Source organism: Pan paniscus, chromosome 2 (assembly GCF_029289425.2).
Source record: "Pan paniscus chromosome 2, NHGRI_mPanPan1-v2.0_pri, whole genome shotgun sequence".
In the NCBI taxonomy this organism is placed as follows: Eukaryota; Metazoa; Chordata; class Mammalia; order Primates; family Hominidae; genus Pan; species Pan paniscus.
Window position 1 is genome coordinate 80785484 of NC_085926.1, and position 27868 is coordinate 80813351.

Here is a 27868-nt window from a genome sequence, read left to right on the forward strand (position 1 = left end):
GTAATTGAACTTGCTTAGACTTCTCTTACTGAATGGTGAATTGTCACAAAGTTTGAAGTTTAATAAAACAATAGAAAATTATTATTCTATAGTTTCCATGGGCTACAGTGTGGCACATTTTAGTTGGGTATCTGGTTCAAGTGTTCACCAGCCTTGTTCTCATACGGAAGCTGGACTAGGGAATGCTTCTTCGGGCTGTTGACAGAATTTATTTCCTTGCAGTTGTGGAACTTTCCAGCCCCCATGATTCAGTTACCTCCCCCTGGGTCCCTCCCACAACATGTAGGAATTCTGGGAGATACAATTCAAGTTGAGATTTGGTTGGAGACACAGCCAAACCATTATCATTCCGCTTCTGGCCCCTCCGAATCTCCTGTCCTCATATTTCAAAACCAATCATGCCTTCCCAATAGTACCCCAAAGTCTAACTAACTAACTAACTAATTTCAGCATTAACCCAAAAGTCCTCATTGTGCTGCTGGCTGTGGGTCTAGCACTTCTCTCAGTTCCACCACTTTCAAATGAGTTCAATAGTAATGGCCCCTCTTCATCTCAGCTGGAGAGAATCTCTCTCACATGAAATCTGTCTCAAGCTCTCTGACTTCTTCTGCAGCCAGTACAAGGCAAACTCTTTAAAGGATTTATGTGATCAAATTAGGCACAAGCAGATAATCCTTCTTTCTAAATGTCACCTATGCCATATACCATAATCAAGGGAGTAAACCCCATCATATGAACAGTCCCAGGGATTATGTGGGACAAGGAACAGGAAGCCTTGGGGAGCTCCTCTGAATAATGCCTACCACAGAATCTATGGCAAAGACAACAATATAAACTAAAATTCTAAATTGTCTACCAAAAGAGATCACTGACTTACATTTCAGCAGGCCAGGAAACATGTCTTAGAGCCCAGAGTATGTGGAAGCAGTGCACATATCTTTAACATTTTATATTTATATTACCCAAAAAGGAATTAAGGTGACATTTTATGTTATGTTACCCAATAAGGAACAAACAGCATACAAATGGAGTGGGAAACTGAAACAAATGCAAGAGAATACAGGTGTAAGAAGCTGGAATGAGGGAGACAAGGGCTTGCCTTGACAGAAGAATGTGATGTGATCAATCTAAATTTATGGGCTTACAAGGGAGTGTTGCTTTTTGAATGTACCCCAGACGATATAGTTGAAATGGCTAGAGTGAGAATGAGTTATATAACTGACAGCAAAATACAAAAAAAAAAAAAAAACTACCTTTTGAGAAAACATTTTATTTGAGTTATGATTATTTCAGTACTAATAATTATAATGCATTTCCCAAGACAGGCACAAGAGAATCCCAAACAACTGTGATTATCATCTGAAAGTGATTCATTACTGCGTGGTGCACTGGGATGAAGAGCCTAAAGTGACCAGATTAAAGTGTAAAAGCTGAATATTTTTTTAAAAATGTTGCAGCTGCATCTTCATTTTTCCTTAATCCTCTCTGCTCCTACTCCTTTATTTCCCTTGGACTTCCCTATTTAGTTGAAGCCTTTGCCATCTCATGCCCACCTGCTCTAAATCCAAATTATCTTCCATCTCCTCTTTTTGTGCAGGGAACTAGAAAACCATTTGCCCCTCATCTACAAAGGGAAAGCTAATAAATTCATATCAGTTTATTATGTTGTGAAAGTAAACTCATGGAAACTCTCCCTTCATTTTCCTTTCTATTCCATGTGACAGCCCTCTCTGTTCCCTTTTAGAACTGAGGTTCTCAAGAGAATTTTCCTCATATGGTTGTTTAAGTGCTAAATTATATGGCATATTAAACTATGTCAAGTTGTCTAACATAGAATAAGAGAAAAAGGAATGGAAGTAAAATTAATATATGATGTATAAATTGTTAGATTTTAGGGATTCAAATGAAAAATAAACCCACCACTGCCTCTAAGTTAGAGAACAGATTTCCCATCCCAAAAGTATGAAGATTTCTTCAGGAATCATCCTTGCAGGAGGAACCTGCAAGGACAATTTGAAGAATAAGATTTCTTCCGGAATTATTTACCCTTTCCTTCTGGTGGGATTTGGGAGTGTTGGACCCGGTGGGGAAGGAGGGGTTGCTTCCTAGTTCCACGCACTTGTAGCATAATCCCCCTTGCTAGCCTGCTAGTTTCTCCACTGGAGAAACTCCTGCCACCTCCTCTACAAGAAGCAGTGGAAGCCCCAGATGCCTAAGACAAAACGCAAAAAACCAAATAGCAAAGCAAAGTTCTGGAAATTAGATTTACAAAGGGACCACAGCCCACAGCCCACAAAAATGGGTCAGGATCTGTGTGATAAACAGCCTGCTAAAATTATTAAGAAAAGAATGAATAGGATCCAGAGTCTCTGAACACAATAGCCAAAATGTCCAAAGTAAAGTTGAGAATCACTTGAGAATCACTCATCATACTAGGGACTGAAAAAAAATGTCAACTTGAGAAAGAAAAGACAATCAAATGAAGCCATCACTGAGATGAAGGCAGCTATCAAAAAATATGTAAACAAACAATTAAAAATTATCTTGATGTGAAAAAATAGAAAATCTTAGCAAAGAAATATAAATTTTAAAGTGAACTAAATTGAAATTATTTCAATTTGAAGAACGAGATAAATTATAAGAATGTGTTATTTTGGTTAACAGCAGAGTAAAGATGACAGAGAACAGAATCAATGAACTTTTGGGCAAAACAATGTAATTTACCCAATCTGAACAACAGAGAAAAAAAAGAAGACTGAAAAAAGAAACAGAGCCTCAGGAAAAAAAAAAAAGAAAAGAAAAGAAAGAAAAAACAAAAAGAGCAGAGCCTCAGAAACAGTGAGACAATAGCAAATTTTCCAACATTTGTACTGTGAAGGCTCTGAAAGAAACAAAAGACTGGAGCATGAGATCAGCTGGCTGGGCGCGGTGGCTCACACCTGTAATCCCAGTACTTTGGGAGGCCGAGGCGGGCGCATCACGAGGTCAGGAGATCGAGACCATCCTGTCTAACACGGTGAAACCCCATCTCTACTAAAAATACAAAAAATTAGCCGGGCGTGGTGGCGGGCGCCTGTAGTCCCAGCTACTCTGGAGGCTGAGGCAGGAGAATGGCGTGAACCCGGGAGGCGGAGCTTGCAGTGAGCCGAGATCGCGCCACTGCACTCCAGCCTGGGCGACAGAGCCAGACTTCGGCTCAAAACAAAACAAAACAAAACAAACAAACAAACAAAAAGAGATCAGCCAAAGAAAATAATGACTGAAAACTTAAACTTTCCCCAATCTCGTGAAAGACATAAACCCACGCATGCAACACGCAAACCTGAAACAAAGTAAAACCAACGAAATGCACACCAAGTTGCATCCCTGCCCAAATCTCATCTTGAATTGTAATCCCCAGTGTTGGGGCTGGGGCCTGGTGGAAGGTGATAAGATCATGAGGGCGGATTTCCCCGAGTGCTGTTCTCTTGATAGTGAGTGAGTTCTCTTGAGATCTGGTTGTTTAAATTTATAGAGCACTTGCCCCCTCCCTCTCTTCCTCCTTCTCCAGCCGTGTTAAATGTGCCCGTTTCCCCTTTGCCTTCTGCGATGATTATAAGTTTCTTGAAGGCCTCCCAAGCCATGCTTCCTGTACATCCTGCAGAACTGTGAGTCAGTTAAACCTCTTTTCTGAATAAATTACCCAATCTCAGGTAATTCTTTATAGCAATGCAAGAACAAGCTAACATACCAAGAAATATTATAACTCAGCTTCTGAAATAAAGACAAAAAAAAAAGTCTTAAAAGCAGCCATAGATAAATGACATGTGACTTATAGGGGAACATCAAGTCTCACGACTGAATTTCTCATCTAAAACCAGGAGGAAGTGGCATATTCACTCCAGTGATGTTAGAAAATAACTATCAATTGTGGATATTCTGTAACTTTTGAAACTATCCTTCATAAACACGGGGGAAATAATAACATTCTCAGACAAAAAAAAAAAACCTACAAGAATTTGTACTATCAGACCTACTCTTAAATAATGACTAAATGATGTTCTTGCAACACAAAGGAAAGGAGAAAATAGGAATCTCGAAGCATCAGAGAAGAAATAACAATTAAACAAGTAGAAATATGTGTAAGTACAACTAACCATCCTCCTCCTCTTAAGTTTGAAAAAATAATATGTGATGACTGAAACAAAAATTATATAACACAATCAAATCTCAAGATAATGATATTTAATAGTGGGTAAGGTAAGTGGATCTAAATGAAGTAAGGCTTCCACACCCCACTCAGAGTGATAAAATGTTGATAACGGTTGACTGTGATAAATAGCATATGTGAATTGCAATGTACAGAACAACTACTAAAGAAACTATATCAAGACAGAATTCCCTCAAATATTCTAGTAACCCCAAAAAAGACAAGAAAAGGGACACACTTTTTTTCATAATAGCCAACAACTAGAACCAAACCAGATGTCCTTCAATGAGTGAACTGTTTAAAAACTGTGGTATATTCATACCATGAAATACTCCTTAGTAATATGAAAGAACAAATGAGGACATGTGAATAATCTTGGATGAATTTCCATGGAATTACACTGAATTGAATAAATCAATCCCAAAGGTTACTTATTGTAAGGTTCCATTTATGTAGCATTATTAAAATGACAACATTTTAGAAATGGAGAACTGATTCATGCTTGCCAAGGGTTAGAGATAAGCAGACAAAAGTCGATGTGACTATGAAACAGTGACAGAAAATATCCTTGTGGTGATGGAATTATTCTATATTTTGACTGTATCAATGTCAGTATCCCTGCTATAATATTGTACTATAGTTTTACAAGATGGCACCATTGGAGAAAAGTGAGTGAAAGACTCACAAGCAATCTGTATTATTTCTTATAATTGAGTATTTTATGATAATTGATGGAATCCCGTATACAATTTACCTCCATCTCCCATGTTTTCATGAGTTGTTTTCTTATACCTGTTTTTACTTTATATATTCATTGTGCCAACTGAACATCCTCAGATACACTCTATGTTTGAAATAAAGATTGTTCTGAATCTCATGAAACTGCAAAAGCTATTGATTTTTCACAAAGAGCTTAAAGATAGCATCCGAAATCCCTGTGGAAAATATGCCTGGAGACTGAAGTGTAATTTTCATAAGTCCAAACATTTGTTGAATTGAGGTGACTCTGTGAATTAAACATGAAGCCTGACTCTCCTCCTCTCTCAAGTGAAAATACTGTTTTCAAAAATACTTGTTTTTCAAAGAGAAAAGCATATCTAGATGAAAAATGTAGATATGAAAACCTAGAAATGACACAGGAAAAAAAGCTGAAATTACAATTGTCTCATAGTCTGTAATGTTTTAACTAAGCTTGTTTCATTAAAAATATTTATGAAATAAGAAATGTGGATTGTTGTAAAGAACATGAATTTTTTTCTATCAGAAATGTTCAAGTAATTCAGCAATCTGCCTGAGCATTCATCCCCGATTCCCAAACTTCTTAATGTTCCGTGATTGCTTAGAAGATAATAATCCATCTCTTTAATATACAAATGGTCAATAAACATATGAAAAGATGTTCCACATCACTAATTATCAGGGAAATGCAAATCAAAACCACAATGCAATACCACCTTACTTCTGCAAGAATAGCCATAATTTAAAAATAAAAAAATAATAGATGTTTGCACGGATGAGGTGAAAAAGGAACAGTTTTATACTACTGGTGGGAATGTAAACTAGAACAACTTTGGAAAGCAGTATGGAGATTCCTTAAAGAACTAAAAGTAGATCTACTATTTATCCAACTATCCCACTACTGAATATCTACCCATAGGAAAATAAGTCATTGTATGAAAAAGACACTTGCACACACATATTTATAGCAGCACAATTCACAATTGCAAAAACATGGAACCAGTCTAAATGCCCATCAACCAATGAGTGGATAAACCAAATGAAAGATATACATATATACACACATATATACATACACATATATACACACACACACATATATATACACACACACATATGTATGTTATGTATGTCCATACACACCATGGAATACTACTCAACCATGTAAAGGAATGAAATAATGGCATTCAAAGCAACCTGGATGGAGTTGGAGACCATTATTCTAACTGAAGTAACTCAGGAATGGAAAACCAAACATATGCTCTCACTTACAAGTGGGAGCTAAGTATTATGATGCAAAGGCATAAAAATGATATAATGGGCTCTGGGGACTTGGGGGAAAGTGTGAGGGGAGGTGAGGAATAAAAGACTACACTTTGGATACAGTGTGCACTGCTTGGGTCTCAGGTGCACCAAAATCTCAGAAATCACCACTAAAGAATTTATCCATGTAACCAAACACCACCTGTTCCCCCAAAACTACTGAAATAATAATTTTTAAAAACTGAAGAAATAAGGTAGACGTGAGTTTTCATATTACAGAGAACATGTACCATATATACTGATATATAAGCAGTCAAAAATTAAATACAAAAATAACAAGAATACAGATACATATTCTTTCAAAACCTAAATAATATGCTAGATAACATTTCAGATGATCAACTCTCATAATTTTTTTTATTACAGTCGACTTTCTAGTGGTTTCAGTCATTTTGACATTTATCAACTTTGGAGGAATCTTGAAGCATCACCACATTCATGTAGTTACTGATTTATTGATCCTATTATTTGTTAAACAAATACATATTTCCTATCTGCAGTATACAGTGATCCCTAAGGAGAAGAACATTAAGTGCTTGTTAAAATATCCACAGACCTAGATAGAATGCATTATATATGTGAAAATCTTGCTGTCATCTAGAGGGAGGAATTATTTCTAATAGGACTGGGAAACGATTAGAAGAGAAGGAGATTAATTTATTTTAAAAGTAGTATGTAGTGTAAATATGACCAAGAAAAACATTACTACATAGGCTACCCTTTTCCCCAAGCAATTACTAGGTGTGTCTACTGAACTATCTAATAGATAAAGGCAAATGGCCTCAAATATTTAACTTGTATAAAAATACATACTTCTCTGCAAGCAGAGATACACATGTATTAACATAATGTAACTCAAATGTACAATCAAAAATATATTTACTGTACAACTTATAAATGCAAGTCTATAAGTACATGGGAGTGATCAAATAAAGATGACCCAGTTATAAATAAACTACAACAACAAAAATTTTGAAAATAACAAAGCACCCAGCAGAAAGTCTCAGTGTACATGGTGTCAGAATCTATGGTAACTATAAGTTAGCTATTGATAGTTTAGGGAGGGCATGTCTACATTTTCTCTGCATCATATTAAGAGAACTCAAATCACATAAAACTTCAGCCTTAATTAAAGTAACTCTATGATATATGATGTTCTTTTATTTTTATAATAGTTGAAAATTGCATTATACTCACACTACCAAGGCAAGCGTTTTTTAGCAACATGCATCTCAATAGCATCTTTCTGAATTTTACTTTAAAATTTTAATGTAATTATTTAAGGTACGCTTATGCACAAACAGGGAAATGTTTTTACTTTATTATTTAAAAATTGTAATGCAATATACATTATTCCAAATTGACAGATTTTCCCCCATGACTACCTACATAATTGGTTTGAAATGAAAAGGTAAAGACATTTAAAGGGCTTTTCTTTTACAGAAACTTAAAGTGATACAGCTGTTTCAGCTAGGGCAAATGATTATAAATTATTAGTGTCAATCAAAGACGCGATTTCCATTTCCTGATTAAATCTATACAAAAGATCTTCAAACACACAGTTCGGCTGCCACCAAATGACAAATCAATCAGAAAAGACAATACAAGTGAGTGATTAGGCTGCAGGAAAAAGACAATAGTATGTGGGTGGCATTTTCCCCCTCATTCAAAGCCCTGTTATTAATCAGAAAATGTGAGTGGCCGTTTATTGCATCTACTTTTATTTAAACATTAAAAGGTTTCAATATGAACATTCTATATCCTAAGACATTGAAACAACAAAAGAAATGGCTTCAATGGCTTTTAAATATGTTGGCTTAAGAGAACAATGTAGGTTTACTCAAATGCATTAAAAAATGTGAGTGGGTAGCAATTGCTTTGAAGCAAAAAAAAAACCCTACAGATCACTTAATTAAAGAAAAAAATGTCAAGCTTTTTCCATGTTTTCTAGATTGATTTACACCCTTATCAAGTTGGTTGTCATGTCCAATAGAGTTTGGTTTCCATCACTAAACTCAACAGACTTTAGGCACCAAAACATGAAATTTGAAAAAATGTTAGCAGCATTGAATTCAGAGCTTAGAGAGAAACTTTGATTTTAAAGAATTAAGCATATATTATTTTCAATTTCATCAGTAAATTTTTTGATAAGTCATAACCCTCTTGACATATTTACATTTAAAGCATTTAAGCTTGTAAATGTTCTGAATAATGTTATATACTATATATATACCTACATATATATGTATATATCTGAATGTTATATATTACATATATATAACTACATATATATGTATATATGTATATATATGTAGGTATATATAATATATATGTAGGTATATATGTATATATATGTAGGTGTATATAATATATAAGTAGGTATATATATAATACATAACATTATTTATATATACCTACATATATATATCTATATATGTGCATATATATGTAGGTATATATAATATATATGTAGGTATATATGTATATATGTATATATATGTAGGTATATATAATATATATGTAGGTATATATATAATACATAACATTATTTATATATACCTACATATATATCTATATATGTGCATATATATGTAGGTATATATAAATAATATCTGGATATGTAGGTATAATCTCTAGATTTAATACTTTAAAATATTAGGTATATAGGTATAATCTATATATTTAGTACTTTATTTTAGAATGCAACAGGTATTTTGATGTCTAATTTATGAATGATTTAAACTTATCCTCAGAAAAGCACTGGCAATAGATAGGTATGCAAAATACTTTAAAAAGCAATTATCAAAATAAGTATTTCCATTCAAATTTATAACTGCAAAGTGTTTTTTTTTAAAGGTACGCACTAAGTAATTTATGCATCTAATATATTGAGTAGTTTTAAACTTAATACACTTTTTCCTTTTTAACCCTGGGGAATTGCTTCCAGGAACCTCTTCAGATGCCAAAATTCGAGGCTGTTCAAATCCCTTACATAAAATGATGTAGTATTTCATATAACCTACACGCATCCTTCCATGTACTTTAAATCATCTCTTGATTACTTGTAATACCTAATGTAATGTAAATGCTATGTGAATCGTTGTTATACGGTATTTTTCATTTGTATTGCTCTGTTTTTTTTTTTTTCCAAGTATTTTTAATCCATGGTTGGATGCATCTGCAGGTGCAGAACCCATGGACACGGGGAGCCAACTGTATATGTATACAATTACCTTCTGACATATTTATGAAATAAAAATAATATTAATACATTAGAAGTAGTATAAACTAAACCTCCATAGTAGTAATACTTCAGAATATATTGTTGTTCTCATTTTATAGATCAGATGCCTAGCAAAACCTTGTGAAAGTTGTACAGCATACTAGTGGCTGGTGTTAAGTTTTAATTATCCCCGTATCTGTTTTTAACATTCAAAGATTACATAGCAATTTTTCTAGAAATGTGGGCTAATTATAATTAGTGACACTTGATATAAATGAGGAAATTCAATTGCATTTTTTTCTTGAGATACAGAAAATGCCAGCATTCTCCTCGTTATATTCTGTACTCCCATCCCCATCTACCATTTTTTTAATTGGGCTGTAGAATGATCAACGTCACACCAAGCCAATTTATCCACCACTGACCTACGTAACTGTTTTTGTTATTTTTTGCAGCTTTGAATATGAGAATAATAGCATTTAAAAAAACCTTCAGTGTCATTACTTTGATGCTTCTCTGAAATGCTGTTTTTTCCTCTAGACAAATCACTAGGGAATAGCAGTAATGAACTTCCTAGGCTTTATATATCTAGCTCTCAAGTGAATTTTGAACGTTCACATGTGGGCAAAAATGTGTGTTTTTGCACATAATTTAGAAAAAAAGTGATTGTGTGTTTTTACCACCAATGACTCCAAAACTGATCAATATATTTTATATAATGTTATTTCAATGTTTTACTTAAATTTCCAAATAAATATATTTGTTATATAAAATCTACTCACCATTAACTCTACCAAGAACATATAGCAGAATGTATACTTCATGTGAAGATAGATATTAACTTCCAGGGTTTCTAATTTAACCACACTTATCCTGGTAATGGACATACAGCAGGGACAAATTTTGCCTTGTTACTTAGTTACTAACTTTCCTTAAAAGAAAAGCTTTTAGTCAAAATATTTTTACCTCCATAAATAACTATTTTGAATAAAATATATTCAAAATTCAACTCGATCAGGCTTTTATCTGCACCATTTATTATGCAGAAAAATATTTTCACTCAATCTTTTTGTTCCAAAAAACAAACTTTACAAAAGGCTTACTTAGCATCAAAAATTAGATTTTGTAGTAGTTTGCAGTATTTTAAGATAATATGCCTTTTTCTTTCTTCCTAGAGAATTATATTTATCTCATCCACATCTGGCTTGGTTATGAAATGTTATCTGTTATATGCACCTCTGAGCAGAAACTTTCAAGTTCATTGATTAGTTTCAACAAGTTCTCTTTTCTCTGAGCCATAATAAATGCAAAGTCCCAGATAGGGGCTATTCTTTTAGCCTCAGCTTCCAAATTATGAATAAACCATAGCAGAGTTCCAGCCTGCCCAGCATAGATACAGACATTTTTTGTTTTTGTTGGAAGTCTCTGAGGTTTAGAGTTGTTTTATCATCAAAATTATTCTGGAATAAACTGATAGATACAGCTAAAAGAGAAGAACTAAATTGTTACTCTTCCCTCTCTCTGGGCACTCAAAATTTTTATTGTCTTAACAAAATAACATTTAGTTACATTGCATACATAGCAATATATTTTCTATCATAGCAATACATATTTGAGTACCTACTATTTGCAAAAACAAACAAAAAACTGGATTAAGTATGTAAATTATTTGTAAAGGATAAGTAGCCATAGTTGCGAACAGGACCTAATACTACAGTTTGTGTAATAAGACAGGAACATGGAGTGTAAGAATGTCACAAGGCAATGTGTGATTCCTTTCCAATTAAGTTTTGTAAAGGAGGCTCCCATGGGTTGGAGACTTCTTTGTCAAATATTCCTGAACAATGTGGGAAATTAACAGTACATTAAGTGATGGCAAATTTTAGATTTGGGGTGGAAAATACATTTAGTGGCTAACAGAGTGAAGAAATGCACAGAAATGAGAAGGAATGAGGTCTGCTCAAGGCTAAACTTTTGGAGGCTCTTTGGGACAGCCATTGAATGAAAGACTGGAAACTGTCTTTGGATCCTGGTTTCCCCAACTGTTCTGCTAAAAAACACTATTCAATAAGTATACTCCAAAATTTGAGTTATTTTCCAATTAGTGGAAAATACAGAAATAGGAAAATGAAGAACAGTTGTATTCATGCTGAGCTCCCCACATAATTTAATATACTGATATACATTGTGAATCTCCACTGTGTGAATAACAGTATGATATGGTTTGGCTGTGTCCCTACCCAAATCTCATCTTGAATTGTAGTTCCCATAATCCCCACATGTCATGGGAGGGACCTGGTGGGACGTAATTGAATCATGGGGGTTGTTACCTTCATGCTTTTCTTGTGATCATGAATTCTCATGAGATCTGATGATTGTATAAGGGCTTTTCCCCCTTTTGCTCGGCACTTCTCCTTCCTGCCATCATAAGAAGAAGGATGCATTTGCCTCACCTTCTGCGGTAAGTGTAAATTTCCTGAGGCTTCCCCAGCCATGTGGAACTGTGAGTCAATTAGACATCTTTGCTTTATAGATTACCCAGTCTCAGGCAGTCCTTTATAGCAATGTGAGAATAAACTAATACAGTAAATTGGTACTGGAAGTGGGGCATTGTGATAAAGATAACAGAAAATGCAGAGGTAACTTTGGAACTGGGCAACAGGCAGAGGCTGGAACAGTTTGCGGGGCTCAAAAGAAGACAGAATGATATGTGCAAGTTTGGAACTTCCTAGAGACTTGTTGAATGACTTTGAGCAAAATGCTAATAGTGATATGGACAATGAAGTCCAGGCTGAGGTGGTCTCTGGCAGAAATGAGGAACTTCTTGGGAACTGGAGCAAAGGTGGCTGTTTTTGTGCTTTAGCAAAGAGACCGGCAGCATGTTGCCCCCTGCCCTAGAGATTGTGAAACTTTGTACTTGAGAGAGATGATTTACGGTATCTTGCAGAAGAAATTTCTAAGCATCAAAGCATTCGAGAGGAAGCAGAACATAAAAGATTGGAAAATTTGCAGCCTGACAATGCAATAGAAAAGAAAACCCCATTTTCTGGGGAGAACTTTAAGCCTGATGCAGAAATTTGCATAAGTAATGATGAGCTGAATATTAATCAGTAAGACAATGGGGAAAATGTCCCCAGGGCATGTGAGAGAACTTCACAGCAGCCCCTCTCATCACAGGCCCAGAGGCCTAGGAGGAAAAAATGGTTTCTTCAGCAGGTCCAGGGCCCCCCTGCTGTGTGCAGCCTCTGGATTGCTTTCCTGCCACTCCAGCCAAGTAAAGGGGCTCAGAATGTTACTTCAGAGGTGCAAGCCTCCAGCCTCGGCAGCTTCCACATGGTGTTGGTCCTGCATGTGTGCAGAAGACAAGAATTAAGGTTTGGGAATCTCTGCCTAGATTTCAGAGAATGTATGGAAACACCTGGATGTCGAGGCAGAAGTCTATTGCAGAGGCAGAGCTCTCATGGAGAACTTCTGCTAGGGAAGGGGGGAAGGGAAATGAGGGGTCAGAGCCCCCTCACAGAGTCCCCACTGGGGCACTGCCTGGTAGATCCATGAGAAGAGGGCAACCTTTCTCTAGGCCCCATAATGGTAGATCCACCAACAGCTTGTATTGTGCACCTGGAAAACCCAAAGACACTCAATGCCAGCCTGCAAAAGCAGCTAAGAGGGGAGCTGTAACCTGAAATGTCACAGGGGTGGAGCTACCCAAGGCCACGTAAGCTCACCTCTTGCATCAGCGTGACCTGGATGTGAGACATGGAGTCAAAGGAAATCATTCTGGAACTTTAAGGTTTAATGACTGCCCTCTTGAATTTCAGAGTTGCATGGGACCTGTAGCCCTTGTGTTTTGGCCAGTATCTCCCCTTTTGAACAGGTATATTCACCCAATGCCTGTACCCCCATTGCATCTAGGAAGTAACTAACTTTCTTTTGAATTTTCATGAGCATAGGTGGAAGAGACTTGCCTTGTCAGAGATGAGACTTTGGACTTGAGTATTGGAGTTAATGATTAAATGAATTAAGACTTTGAGGGAGTGTTGGAAAGGCTTAATTGTGTTTTGACATGTGAGGACATGAGATATGAGAGGGGCCTGGGGCATAATGATATGGTTTGTCTGTGTTCACACCCAAATCTCATCTTGAATTGTAGTTCCCATAATCCCCACGTGTCATGGCAGGGATCCAGTGGGACATAATTGAATCACTGGGGTGGTTACCCCCATGCCGTTCTCATAATAGTGAGTTCTCATGAGGTCTGGTGGTTTTATAAGTGTTTCTTTCCCCTTTTGCTCAGCACTTCTCCTTCCTGCCATCTTGTGAAGAAAGATGTGTTCTCTTTCACTTCTGCCATGATTGTGAATTTCCTGAGGCCTCCCCAGCCATGCAGAACTGTGAGTCAATTAAACCTCTTTCCTTTAAATATCCACTCATGGGCAGTCCTGTATAGCAGCATGAGAATGAACTAATACACAGTTTCAGTCTTTTTTCTAAGATTACATGACCACAAACAGCTTCTTACATTGCATCTTTGTTAATATTCCCTGAAACTACTCTATATGAAACCCAATTAGGAAATTATTGTAGCAAAATTTTCAATAATTTGTGAAATAATAATTAGGTGCTTAATTCTTTACAGTATTGGATTTCAAACTTTTCAAGTATGAGGGTTTTAAAAATAAAAAATAATTTTATGCCCCCCCCCCATAAAATAGTAGTTGGACTGGATGTGTGATTAAAAGTATTCATAGCTGAACTGAAATTCCTAAGTTTACATATTCCCAATTTACTACTTAGATGTGTTAACACTGTGCAACGAAGTTATTTAACTTCTCTTTACTTCACTTTCTCAACTGCAAATTAAAAATAGCAATTGGGCCGGGCACGGTAGCTCGCATCTGTAATCCCAGCACTTTGGGAGGCCGAGGCGGGCGGATCACCTGAGGTCAGGAGTTCTAGACCAGCCTGGCCAACATGGTGAAACCTCATCTCTACTAAAAATACAAAAATTAGCTGGGCATGGTGGCACATGCCTGTAATTCCAGCTACTCGGGAGGCTGAGGCAGGAGAATTGCTTGAACCTGGGAGGTGGAGGTTGCAGTGAGACAAGATCGTGCCACTGCACTCCAGCCTGGGCAACAGAGCAATACCCTGTCAAAAAGAAAAAAGAAAAAAAAGAAAATAGCAATCATATGTGTATCATTCTCAATCATGTGTCTGTGTGTGCATTTGTTGAGTGGTTGTATTTGTGAATTTGTGTGTGTGCCTGTGAGTGTGCTAGGAATATAGGTAAAACTGACTATTGAGAACTATGTATAATATCCACAAGTTAAAAATTAAGCAACTTATAAAATGAATATTTGACTAACATCAACCCACATATTTGGAATATAATAGCGCCTACTTGTGCAAGATATTTATTTAGTCTGCCTTCAGTACATGGTGTCTACATGAATTTACAATTCTTTGTAACACTCTGGGGAGTAACTCAGCCACTTGAGAGTGACTGAAGGTTTTTGAAAAGAGAAATGACAGAAAGAAAGGTATATTTAAGATGATAAATTTTCTGGGAAGAATGTAGAGAAGATTCAGTCAATGAGAGAGAGGTGGTAATAAGATCAGTGGAAAAACTCTCATATTCCCCAAGGGCTGTGTGCATGTAAGCATTATTTCACTAAAACATCAATAAATGGCTTCAAGGCAAGAATTTTATCATATGCTTTAAAAATGGTCAACTCTTTTCAGCATAAATGAAATAAATCAAGTCCAAAAAAGTTCTAAAAGGAAGCACAGAAAGAGAGCTAAAAGAGAAAGTTAGGAGATATCTTATTTCTAATATATAAAGCTGATGCTGATGCCATTCTTCACCAGCACTGCTCAATACTGTGGCCTTGAGTGGCCCATATCCAGGCCAATAAAGGAAACTTTGATATGAAATGAAAGATGAAGAAAGATGTATCAACTATAAGTCCCTGCCTTAAAAGAGCTATTATGAGTTCCTAACAGATTGCTTACCTAACCTGTAATCCAAGTCATTGGGATAACATTTATATTCAAACAGCATTTGAAGTGCAGAATATATGGACCATACCTGAATTTAGTATTTTTTCAACATGTTTCTAAAGCAGATGATTTGGTGCAATGCCAGCTTACATGTGGGGATAAAGAAAAGTCTATGGATTGAACCTGTATGCATTTTTGCTGAAATATGGATTAAAATCAGAAAATAGGTTAAAATTCAGGGGAAATCAGGTTAAATGAAATTTAGATAAATTATATCAAAAATGTAACAATTTCTCAGAGAGATAACATAATGCTTATTGCAGTATTGCTAAATCCCAGGTTTGTTAATTAATAGATAAAGAAATCTACTTTAATTTCATCTAATTAAGATAATTTAGACTCCAGAGTATTCTGTGTTGTTGCAGAAAAGAAAGTAAGAATGAAGACTAATGGTAGAGAATGTAGGTCTCTCTGCTTTTGCAGATACTTGTTATAACTAATAATTTTAAATATTTAAATACTTTAATTAGAAAATTTTAAGTAAATAATTGAATTAGAAACGTTTAAGAGCATTATAATTTTATCACCAATGCTTTTTTAAAAAAATAAACACATCTACAGCCCATATGTTATTATAATCTATTGAATACTTAATAATCTGTTTTTAATTACTTCTGTTACATCAAAATGAGTCTTTACTGACAATGTGTCTCACTAAAGTTAAATATGAGATTTGTTTTAGAAATATCTGTGTGCAAGCCATACATTTTCATGACTCACCTCAGGTTAAAGGAGGTAGTGCCCATGCAGGGAACCCAATAAAGGACAAATTACCAAGCAGAAGAAATTCTAGTACATGCAGCTAGGATCTGTTTCATCTGAAGGAGTCATGGCATACAAGGCAAAACTAGAGACCCATCTTCAAAAGGTATCTTTGCTATTCAAGGCCTAATGGTGCTAGCTCACAAATGACTTCTGTTCAATCTACTGTTTCTCTTTGGCCCTTTCCATGTATTTGCCCACATTACAGTATAAGTGGACTTGTAATTCTATCAAAAAAGGAGTCAATGAGTTAGAACAATTTCCCTTAAATAGAACTGTGATAATGACATATTTCATAACAGACATACCATACATATAATTTTATCAAGATAGAATGATCTGCTCCTTATTATACTTCTAAAATACTCAGATATTTTAAAAATCTCAATAGAGTATCTTCATTACTCCTACAATAAATGTAGTCCCTAAAACCCAGCATCACAGGTATTTTTAAGTATTCCTTTTTATTTTAACAGAAAGCTGAGAAACAAATTATTTCAATTAGAAATTTCAGTATAATAAAGTGAAAGATCTGTCAGAATTTTTGTTTTAATTAAAATCGAAGAAACAGATAGCCCATCATTTATATTTAGCTTCATTCTTTCCAAAGAAGAAAAAGAAAGAAAAGTAGAGAATAAGGAGAGTAGGAGGAAAGGAAGGAGGGAAGGAGTAGGGCAGAGGAAGAGAGAAAGAGAGGAAGAGAGGAAAGGAGGAAGGGAAAAAGTAAGAAAAAATGATTTTGGTGCTTTAATTTTAGCACTATAAAGCAGGACACTCTCTCAGAATTGCTGATGTGGTTTCCTTATCTATAGGTGCAAGACAATAGAAAGAGTCCTATAAGCCTTTTTGGTAAAGTGCTCTAGCACTTTCTAACTATTAAAAAACCTGCAGATATTAAAAAATTACCTGAATTATTGTTATTTCTAACATTAAATTCACACACAAAAATGGAACTTGCTATAATCCACTGAGGAATGGAAATGACATACAGCAGCAGAGGTCATAAAATGTTTTGATATATCCCTTTAATCATATTAATTCGAAATTGGTTATTAATCACCTATTTTGTTCCAGACACTGAGCTAGGCATTTGGTGTATGTATCATTTTCAAGTCTCACAAGAACTCTGTGAGGTAGTTAGTTTTCTAATTTCATGAAAGAGGAAACTAAGTCTCAGGCATTCCTCAGTTGCCAGTATCATGAGCTGTTGTCTTATGGAGCCAAGATTCAACGTGAAGCCTATTGCCAAAGCTGACTTGCTCTTCCTTCAAAACTTATACTGGCAGACGTAGTGAGTGGTTTATAAACACAGGGCTTTCTCCTATTTTGTAGAAACTTACAATATATTTAAGAACTAAAGAGGGCCACTTAAAATAACAAGCCAGTATTATCACCAGTGAATAAACCGAAGGGTAAGAAAATAAGGACTCTGCCTCTGGAATCCAGAGGTAGATGTTTCAAGTGATTTAGGAAAAAATTAATGAATACAATAGTTGTTTCTTTTATTTTCTTTTGTCCAAGTTTATATATCCAATAAAAATATTTCTCAGATTTTAGGAAGCATTGTTTACAGACCTAATTGTTAAGCGTTAATTGACTTTAACTGCCTAATAAAATGAACTATGTAATCTTAGGAACTACTAGATCGTTGCACAGACTTTGAGTCTTTTTATCAAGGAATCTTCCTTCTCCTCCATCCTGCACTACACACATACATTACCCTCACAGGTAAGTCTTTCCAGTAGTGCAAACTCTAGGTGATTCTGAGGCTCCTTGGACAAGTTGGAAATTCCACTGTTAACCATTTTTTAAAGATACAGGGAATGGAAGGTACAAAAATGGCACTTAAAAACATCTGTGTCTTTCCAAGCCCCTTTTTAAAAGTGAAAAGTGGTATGTTGCTACCATCACATAAATATAAGTGAGGAGTCAGAGAAAGATACAGCCCATGGGCCTCAGATGCTTGCCAGAGAATGTTAATGCTCTATTTTATATTGTTATCACACAAAATTCTATGTGTTCATTGCTCATTTTGATTTCTTTGCCTTCCACAAAAGGTTCAATTGGACTATGTAGAATTAAGATTGGTTCTGTGGAATGGTTACAGAACTACAAACAGAAAGTAGTATTCTTCTCAGCACCCTCACACAGGACAAGGTGGTGGTTGCAGTGGTAATTAGCAAGTGGTCCCCAGGAGAATGTGAGAATTGGGGATTAAAATTAGTATTCCAGTTTCAAGTACCAATTCCAATATGGACTTTTCCATTTATCGTCAAATGGAAACTCTTTTGTTGAGGGAGGCGGCAGTGTTTTCTACTCCCCAAAATTACCAGTGTGAGAGTTTCACAAAATTAAAGTATTTTGGATATTATCACATTCATTTCCAACACATAGTAAACAAAGGAGAGGTTATTTTGCAATATTCCAGTGTTATAATAATAAGAAAGTAAATTGTTTTCATGAAAATATAGTGTCATTGAATTACTTTTTCTTTCAAAGATAATACTTTGAACTAATTCTAGGAACCTAGAAATACTAACCTTGGACAGAGACCTTGTTTTTAAAATCAAATGTCATCAAATGCAATCAAATATATGGTTCATTCAGCGCCACTTCAGGGTCCAGAAAATATCAAGTAATGTTATTTGCTCAACAGGGGACTCCCTAAACATTTTTGTATCAAAATCTGATACTTAGGGAGCTCTTGCTTTATAGAATTCAATTTCAAGTTTTGTTATGCAGATTCAGATTTGTTCTGAAGCAGCAGCTGAAGATTCTGCTTTTGTAGATACCTAAACTAGACAGACCTGACTTTGGAAGTAGCTATTGACTTTCTGTATCCTAGGCAGTTTCATATTGATCTTGAGGCAACTCAATTACCCGCACCTGGAAGAGGCAATGAATTTGAATAGTGTTCATGGCTTTTTTATACATCTTTTTCTCCCTTTGTGAAGGGCAATGACTTACACTTTGCAAAATGAATTAGCAAGGAGATACTCTTGTTCTCTTCTTGAAGATAATAGAAAAGAGTCTTTAAGATAAAGCACTTTCTAGTCGAGTGTTGAGATTATTTATGAATACCTATTCTATTCAATTTTCATAGTCTAGATGATTAAAGTGTTTTTCTTTTTTAAAAAAAATTGAGGCTAGCTAAATGTTAAACTTCAAATAGTTGAGGTTTAAAGAAGTAATCGATGTCTCTTTTCCCAAAGTTAATAATAGAAAAAAAAAACATTATCTCCAGAGAAGAAGAGAGGCATATTGCAGAATAATCAAATTACTTTTCATTGAACAGTAACTACGGGATTTTTTTTTATATGGAACTACAACATTTCAGAGGTGGAAGGACACTCGAGAATGAGCTTTCAAATAAGAACTGAAATGATGTCTGCAGTGTGACCGACTCCATCATATACTATTGGTGTGATATCTGCTAAGCTACTTGGCACTACGATCCAAATAACTGTAGGGCTTTTGGAATAAATGCAGATTATTACCACACCATCTCATAAGAGTTGTTATCAAGGGTAAATTAGATAATATGTGCAAATGCTTTATTCCAGTTCCTGGCACAAATTAAATGATCAAGCATATGATTAACTAGTTCAACTCCATTATTTAACAGGTGAAGTAAGAACTAGAAATATTTTAAATCACTTAATTAAGGTAACAAGGCTAATTGGCAGCAAAATTGTAATTAAAAGTATGAAACCTGGCATTTTGAAATTTACATTTTAAATAGAATTATGTTCAATTCTTATATTCATGTTGATAGATACCGCTTAAGTTAAGCAATGCACATATTTTTTGAGCATTGCTTCTTCTATTCTAAGAATTAAACTAAACACTGTCGGAGATCAACAGATAAATCAGTACTTTCGTGAAGCTTATCATTTAATAGAAAAAAATAAAAATGTAAGACTAGAATTATAACACAGAAACAACATTTCCTAAGGGGAAAGATCACGTTTAGTTTAATACAACTGGAAAAGTCTCCTTAGATAAACTATCGTTGAGACGTATTTTAAAAATAGACATACCTTTTCCCTGCCAAAGGCTTACTTACAACTTACGTGTCTACTTGAACGTCCTCCCAAGGATATGTGACTGTCACAACTCTGCTTCCTCTGACTCTTCCCTTTATACCTTTTTGTTGTTGCTATAAATATTTTATTTCATGCTAAATTTATAATCACCCAGGAGGTTTATTGTTTAAAAGTTATAATCATATCATGTTTTAAAAACATAAAAGAAAAAAAGCAACTAATAAAATCACCTGGTTTTACAAGTTTCTCTAGCCTTTCGTTTGCGCTTATTTATTTTTGCATGACAATTGTGAAATCCAAACAAAGAAAAGAACATTTTCTTTATCTCTAATTATCTGTGCTTTTATGTGAGCGACTCCAAATTTTATTTTAAAATCATTGGAAAAAAATAAGAAGGCTTGTCATAGTGTCTGATTAACTTTTTAATTGTACTTTAAATCTTGGCTCAGCTTTAACCATCTGTCCATGTATCACTTCACTCTCCATAGCTGCTAGGCTCAATTAGGGACCCATCTGAGGAGTTCTCTCAGCACTTTGGGACACAGTACTCATCACGTTGAAGGGTCATCATATGTGTTCCCATTTTTTTCTCTGCAGGAAAGTGAGCTTCTGGAAGGCTGTATCTGAGTCCTGTTCCTCCAATATTCAATGAATGCTGTCTGAATGGATCAATCAAATGGAGCTCTGTTTCAATAAGAATTTACCATGCAAAACAAGAAGACAAAGGAGTTTTTAAAACGGAGCGGGTATCAAAAGTAGTCTAGGAACAGAATTATTGGAACAGTTTACACATTATCAGAAAAATACAAACAGTAGTAATTGTCCTGAGATAAAAGAAAAAGAAGGTCAAAAATAGGAAGAAATCTAAGCTGTTAGACAGTCACTATAAAGGCTTGTTTGCTTTAATTTTCTCATTTAATTATGATATTTCTGTTCATTCAATATACTTGGATAAATATTGTTTAAACATGTTTTATGAATATTACAGTGAAAAAGAGTAATAATTCTAAAGAGAAAAAGGTTAAAAAGTATAAAGCTCACTTTAAAAGAAAATGTCTAAAAGAAGCTTTGAATGAAAGCTATGATGCCCTCTGGTGTGCACACATTTTAGAACCAGTCTAATACAGACTTTACATATATATTCACTACATACTAATTGCTTAAAAATTCCATTAGAAAGTACAACAATTCACAATATACTTAATTTCAAAAGACCCAAAATACTAACATAAACTATTTCATAAATTTTTAAAATATAGATGCAAATGAGCCTAGTTTTTTTCTGTTTGTGGGTGTGGTAGTAATTTCTGACTAAAATGTCAAAGCCTAAGTTCTCAGTGAGCTTGTCTGCAACTTATCAGAGAATTATGAATAAACATGGATGGAGGAGTATGCAGATTTCCTAATAGAAAAGCCATGAATGTTTTAACACCCAGGGGTTCAAATTATAATAAAGGGATAGCACCTGTCACGGGAGGCAAAATACAAGATCACCTTTTCAATCCCAGGAGCAATTAAATCACTGACAATTTAGCCTCTCTCTGGAAAGCAGTGTCTCCAAAGAATCCGTGTGTATGTATATCTCAGAGTGCCACAAGTAAGAAGGTTGCTTTAAATCCCTCTTGTTAGTATTTCCCATATATCTTATGAAAAGCTTCCCCCACCACCAATTAAAGGATGATTTCCTGTATTTTACTAAATTATGAGAGGAAATACTTACATGGCCTCTTCTGATTATGACAGCTGATCACTAATATGATGTGACCTCCCCATTTCATGTACTTTTGTGCAGCCGTGATTTCTGCATTGAAGCTTTGGTAAAAATGTTTCAATTCATTTGTCTAATGGCATATTTTTACAGGAAAAATACCAAGAAAAATTATATTGAACTCTCTGGAGAATCTATGCAGCTTGTTTAACAGATGTGTATTCATCTGAGAAAATGCATGCACTGGCCATGCTTATATCCTATTCTGAAAGATGACTCATGCAGTTTCCTGTGTTTCTAGCATCAATATGCCACCACTCTGATCACAGCTTCTTACTCTAGGGATTCGAAGGAGGTACCTGTGACGCAGACTGGTCCTCGGCCTCTCATCCAGGTGGCAGAGTGGAGTAAAAGGCAAGAATGCAGGCAACAGAGAAGTTCAAGACTGAAGAATCCAGGAGGAAGCAGAAGAAACAAGTCCCGCAGAGCAGAGCCCATGAAGCAAAGATGCTTGAAGCTTAAATACCAAAGAGGGGAGAACTGCAGTAAGAGGGGAAGTGTACGCTTCTGAAAAAACTCTGGGTGGCAGCAGGGGAGTCGAGCTTCTGGAGCAGGACACACATTACTGTTCCAGAAAGCGCAAGCACACTCTTCCACACGCTACAACCTCTGCTCTCTGAGGCCTGCCAAGGCGGCAACATAGATGATTTTCTCTCTTTCTGACTGCCCTTAATGAATATATATTTACTGAAGTTACCTTAACAACTAACCATTCTTTTTAGCCTAAAATGCATATCCAGAGTATGCACTGTACTCAAATGACTTCACTATCTGCATATCACATATTCAGTAATGTCAGTTCCAAAAATGGTCCATTACAATGAAAGAAAAAAATAAAAGAGAGTTTAAAAAGCCAGAAATTTAGTTCTGTGAAAACATACAAATTTGATATGGAGAAGATAAATTTTGGAACACTACAGAGTTCCTGAGTTTACTGCATAAATGATGGAAGTCAAGAATAGCAATCAAGAATTAATTCATGTATTCCATAACATTTTTGAGCTTCTTTTATAAACCAGGCTTTTAAAAATTAACTACTAGAAACTGAAAGATTGTAAAATGAAGTTCTATGTTCAAAATTAATTTTTAGATATTCATGGGACTAAATACATGGAAAAATGCTGTGACATCATTAATGAAAAAACAAACACATAACAGTAAAATATTATGAGGTCAGGAATAGGCTGGGCCCAGTGGCTCACGCCTGTAATCCCAGCGCTTTGGGAGGCCGAGGCAGGTGGATCACCTGAGGTCAGGAGTTCAAGACCAGTCTGGCCAACATGGTGAAACTCCATCTCTACTAAAAATACTAAAGATTAGTCAGGCGTGGTGGCATGCACCTGTAATCCCAGCTACTCAGGAGGCTGAGGCAGAAGAATTGCTTGAACCTGGGAGGCGGAGGTTGCAGTGAGCCAAGATCACCCCATTGCACTACAGCCTGGGCAACAAGAGCGAAACTCAACAAAACAAAACAAAACAAAACAAAAGGTCAAATATAAATATACACAAATAAACCTGAATACGGGCCAGGCACGGTGGCTCACGCCTGTAATCTCAGCACTTTGGGAGGCCGAGGCGGGCGGATCACCAGGTCAGGAGATGGAGACCATCCTGGCTAACACGGTGAAAACCCGTCTCTATTAAAAATACAAAAAATTAGCTGGGCGTGGTGGCAGCTGCCTGCCGTCCCAGCTACTCGGGAGGCTGAGGCAGGAGAACGGCGTGAACCCGGGAGGCGGAGCTTGCAGTGAGCCGAGATTGCGCCACTGCACTCCAGCCTGGGCGACACAGCAAGACTCCGTCTCAAAAAAAAAAAAAAAAAAAAAAACCTGAATATGAAGAATTAATTTACAAAAGGACTATGGTTTTTAAATATTCTAAAGATGTAGTCTGTCAAATTTCCATATACAAAAATGGAAAATAAATAAGTATATAATTATATATAATGTATTATAATTATGTCTGTATATATGCAATATACATATAAAGTTGAAAATATGAGTGTGCACAGGCACACATGAAAGTCTAAAAAGAATCTTTTGGTAACAATGCCTTGGCTGGAAGACTTAATTTTGGTTAAATAAAATACAACAATCTAACCTCACCCAATAATTGCCACATGAAAATTATTTCTGCCAAGTCTATACTGATATCTATCTTCCTAAAATATAGTTGAATAGACATAACTTTCTCTGGCTTTTATTTTAACTATTGTCATATTTCTTAAACCATTCAGGCTCCTGTACCAAAATACCACAAACTATGTGATGATAAACAACAGTAATTTGTTTCTTACAATTCTGAAGGCTGGAATGTCCAAGATCATGGTGCCAGCAGATTCAGTGTCTGGTAAGAATCTGCTTCCTCTTAGACAGCTATATTCTTATCCTAACCTCATACAGTGGAAGGGGTGAGGGGTATCTTTTGACCCTCTCCTATAAGAGCAATGATTTTATTTGTGCAGATTCCACTCCTATGACATAATCACCTCCCAAAGGCCCCACGACCTAATACAATCATTTTGGGAGTGAAGATTACAACATATGTATTTTGGAGGGACATAAACATTTATACCATAGAGCCATACATATACAGGTTGAGCACCCTTAAGCTGAAAATATAAAATTCAAAATGCCCCATACTGTGAAACTTTTTGAGTGCCAACATGTCACCAGAAGTGAAAGATTCACACTTGACCTCATGGGACTGGTGCATAAAATTATTTAAAATGTTACATAAGATAATGTTCAGGTTATGCATACATGAAATAAAAATGAATTTTGTGTTTTAACTTTGGTCCCATCCCCAAGGCATTTCGTTATGTATATTGAAATATTCCCAGATCCCCCCAAAATATGAAATTTGTAAGAAACACTTCTTGTCCCAAGCATCTTGGATTGGGAATATTCAACCTGTAGTTGGAGGGCACTGACATTAAAAATTGCCAAACTTAGGTGCAATTTGCTAAAAGGTGGAGGAGATCTAGAACTAAGTTAATGACAAGAAAAGAGACCACAGAATTGAGTAGTATTTCAAATCAACATAATCTTTTTCTCATTTTTTTAAATTCACAAAAATTAAGGTAACGGGCAATTGCTAACATGTACTAAAATTTCCAGTGCTACCTAGTTTACACAGCAATTCCCAGTTTTTTAATAGAAACTGAATCTTCTTCATACTAAGTCCTGAGAGGCTGATGACTTTTAAAATAATAGCCCTTTTAAATATTGTCCTTGAAAAGCCAAAATAAAGCTTTGATTTTAAAAAAATGCTATATATGTATGTGTGCATGGATATGTATCTGTGTGTGTCTGTGTGTGTGTTTGTGTGTGTATGCCACAATAAAACAGGTTCACATTTGCTCGCTGTTTAGTAGAAAATGAAAGATTTTGTTACTTTGAATAGCTTAGTTGAAAATGTTTAGCATTTCTAGTTGTGAAGCGTAATAAAGAAAAGCCTTTCAATGCATACTACCTATTGTCTGGTCAAAATGAAGAGTGCAGTTATATATACCAATTATTTCATCAAAATATGTTACTTAGAATAGAATTTCTCAAGTTATTAGGCCATTGTAAATTCCTAAGATGTCTACTATATTTCCTTATTTCTGGGTACTGATTCTGAGACACTGAACCAAAATATCCCAAGAAGGGATTATGAGTCTAAGTTGTAATCATTTACGCAGGTGTCTTATTACTCAGATAAATTTGGGAACTATTTCTTCCTTAGCGGTTAATAAGAAAGGTATGGACGGAAAGAGAAATGTGCATTCAAGCATTGCTTATCAAATCAGATTTGTCAAATCTGATTTCTCCATAAGATCACTTGGGAAATTCTATAAAACCCAGATTTGGGGGCCTTGTTGTAGATGTACCTGTTTAAGAAATTTTAGGAATCATAATATTTTAAAAGCTTCCCAGATCAAATTTGTATTCAATTTGTCTGAATATATCTGCGGGCTTTTTGGAGAGCTGAGATGAAAAATTGCTCTGATAAATCACTAAATTTGCATCACTTAGACTCCTAACAGTTTTTAATTCAATTTAATTTTATTTTATTAGAATACTTACACATTGTCATTTTGGATTTAATCCATTTTCTACTCTACACTGCTGTCAACTTTATCTTTGTCCACTCCCTATTTAATAAATATCCAGGATTCCTAAAGAAGTCCAAAACAGCTCAATATTTGCTCATCAATCTATTTATACATTCATTCTTTCAACAAAGACTTATTAAGTATATGTGTGGTTTTTTAGGAAACACTTATTGACTGATGAAACAAAAGACCAAGCCTATGTTCTCAGAGTGTTTTCTTTCTAGAGGGAGGAGACATAAAATCAGATAAACAATACCAACATATATTGATAAAGAAATAGATAAAGCACAATTGTCATCATTTTCTTGATAGCTATAACCAAGCCAATTAATTACAGGTATAGCATTTGAAGCCCATAGAACTCGAGGAAGTCCACAAATTAGTTATATGGGGGATATATTAAACTCTGAAATTAAATGCAAAAAATTATGTATATATGTATGTTCAAAATTTTCTGTGGAAATTATCCATTGCTATCGTCAGATGTTCAAAGGTATCATTGTTACCCAATAAGAATTTTCTGATAGAAAATGTGTCTTACAAATTCAAAAGATTTCAGGTCTCAGTCAGAGAGTGTATTAGTTTATTATTGCTGCTGTAACAAACTACCATAAACTTAGTGGCTTAAAACCACACCAATTGAGGGCAGAATTATGAAATCAATTTCATTTGGCCAAAGTCAAGGTGTCACCAGGCTGGATACTTCTTGAGGCTCTGGAGGGATTCCATTTCTTTGTTTTATCTAGCTCCTCTAAGTCCCCTGTATTCCTTGGCCAGTGCCTTTTTCTCATCTTCAAATCATATCACAAAGTGTTTGCTAGTGCAGTCACATCTTCTATGATACACTCTGATCATCTGCTCTCTCTTAGGAGGACCCTCATGATTATATTTGGGACCCACCTGAATAATCCAGGAATGTCTCCTCGACATCACATTCTTAATTTAATCCCACTGACAAGATCTCTTTTGCCATATAAGGTAACATTAACAGATTCTGAGGATTAGGGTGTGGACATTTTTGGAAGGGAGTAGCATTATTCAGTCTACCACAGTGGATTAAGGAGGTATTTAGGGAAGGCAATTACATAATTTATAATCACTAAAATCATAAAATCTAGGTGGTCATCTTCTTTATGTTGATATACAGTCACAGGTACCTTTTTACAGATGTAATATAGTTTACATCAAGGATTGGCAAGCTTTTTCTAAAAAGTAACTATTTTAGACTTTGTGGGTAATGTTATGTCTAGTGTAACTGACAAACCCTGCCACTGTACTGGGAAAGAACCCATAAGCAATATATAAATTAATGAATAGGAATATGTTCAAATAAAACTTTATTTACAAAAACAGGAAGTGGGCAGCATTTGACCCATGGTCCAGAGTTTTCTGATCCCTGGTTTAGATAAGTATAAACACGTTAAGCATTTAGTGAGAAGCTATTTTATGTGATATTCTTTGGTAATAAGGTTGTAATATGTTTAATAACCTGGTCTTTGGACACAAACACATTTGGGTTCAAAACTCATTTTCGTCACAAGCATTATAAAATTACAGAAATTAATTAGCTGTCTAAACATAACCCCATCTGTCACATAGTCACATTTACTTAACTGGGTTATGTTTCTAAGATGTGATATTATAGGTATAGAACATGTTC

At 35.3% G+C, this 27868-nt stretch overlaps 1 long non-coding RNA gene across 1 annotated transcript in view; it reads right to left on the reverse strand.

The window, feature by feature from the left end:
• The window catches only part of LOC117979703 (uncharacterized), a 47255-nt gene extending 24516 nt beyond the window's left edge, over nucleotides 1–22739 (reverse strand). The window contains exon 1 of the long non-coding RNA XR_004670613.3: nucleotides 22409–22739. This is a non-coding gene — a long non-coding RNA (uncharacterized LOC117979703). The remainder of the gene's footprint in view (nucleotides 1–22408) is intronic.
• Nucleotides 22740–27868: the final 5129 nt, after the last annotated feature.